This window comes from Manihot esculenta, chromosome 14 (assembly GCF_001659605.2).
Source record: "Manihot esculenta cultivar AM560-2 chromosome 14, M.esculenta_v8, whole genome shotgun sequence".
NCBI lineage: Eukaryota > Viridiplantae > Streptophyta > Magnoliopsida > Malpighiales > Euphorbiaceae > Manihot > Manihot esculenta.
This window is the reverse complement of record NC_035174.2, coordinates 14694127-14695486: the sequence shown is the minus strand read 5'-3', so window position 1 is coordinate 14695486 and position 1360 is coordinate 14694127.

The following is a 1360-nucleotide window of genomic DNA, read 5'->3' as shown; positions in this document are numbered from 1 at the left end:
CCCATGCACGTCCCACAGCTCTATTTTTTGTTTTTAGCTTTAGGTCTCTCCCTTGAATCTTTAACTTTGCTTTTTAATTGAAAAGGCTATGAAAATAAATATGTAATTTTATATTATTTTGTTTTGACTCCAACCTGTTTCAGTGTTGCTTTTCTTTTAGTAATTTCTAAAGTTATACCTATATCAATAAACAATATAGTTGGTGCAAAATCTATAACTGAAACTTTAGGTATAAATCTAAATAAAAGCAATGAGTGTAGGGTAAAACAAAAAGTGAACTAAATATGAATTAATAAATTTATAGTTGGTGCAAAATCTATAACTGAAACTTTAGGTATAAATCTAAATAAAAGCAATGAGTGTAGGATAAAACAAAAAGTGAACTAAATATGAATTAATAAATTTATCCATTTATTTATAAAAATAAGCCATTGAAACAATAGATCCATATTCTACTGCTATCTTTATAAAATATGCATATTTGAATTCATTTTTTTCTAACCCTTAACTGATGAAATATCAAAAATAAATAGAAAAATAAAACTATTAAAAATTTATAAGGGTTATAAACAAAATAACATAAATTTATATATGATTTTCATTATTTCTGAAGAAGAAGAGATAATGCTAAAAATAAAAAAGAAAACATACCAATAAAATTTTTGTGAATGGAATTATGGTGAGCCAACTAATTAATCAAAATTTCAGAAATCTAAATCTAAAAGTAGAAAGCAAAATAGCATTGTGCAATGGACATACAGCATTGGCTTTATATACATAGGTTGAGAATTGTTATACATATTGATGATCTGAGATGCAGAGAAATAAGGTTTTTACAATGGGCTCTGTAAAACTTAGAAAAAGCTTAAACCTAGAAGAGAGTATTTCTTCTTTTATAGGTTTCCTTTTGTCTGCTAGTGACGTGCCAATAGAACGAGTATCAGTAGACCACCTGTCCCTGCTACGCTGATACGAACGTACGAGGGAATCAAATCTCTGCCCCATGCGTAACGGCCTCTGATTCTCTCAGGGCGCGGGTAGGCGGGTCTGCAAAATGGATGGATGGGTCCTCTTTCGGGTTCTGGGCTGGACCGGAGAGTAGGGACAAAGCAGGGCCTAAATGGGATCGGCCCAAGGTGTAGAGAAGACGAGGCCGGCCTGGTGGAGAGAGCTAGATAAACCCGGTGGTGAGGCTTAATGGACTAGACCCAGTTGGCGTGAGTGGCTTGAGGATCTCTAAGTAATGGGCTATTTTCATGGGCCTCGCCCTAGACGGGGATGAGGTGAACTCAGAGGTCATCACATATAAAAAAAATAAATGTAAAATAAAAAATACTTACAAGGTAGCCGATGATTAATT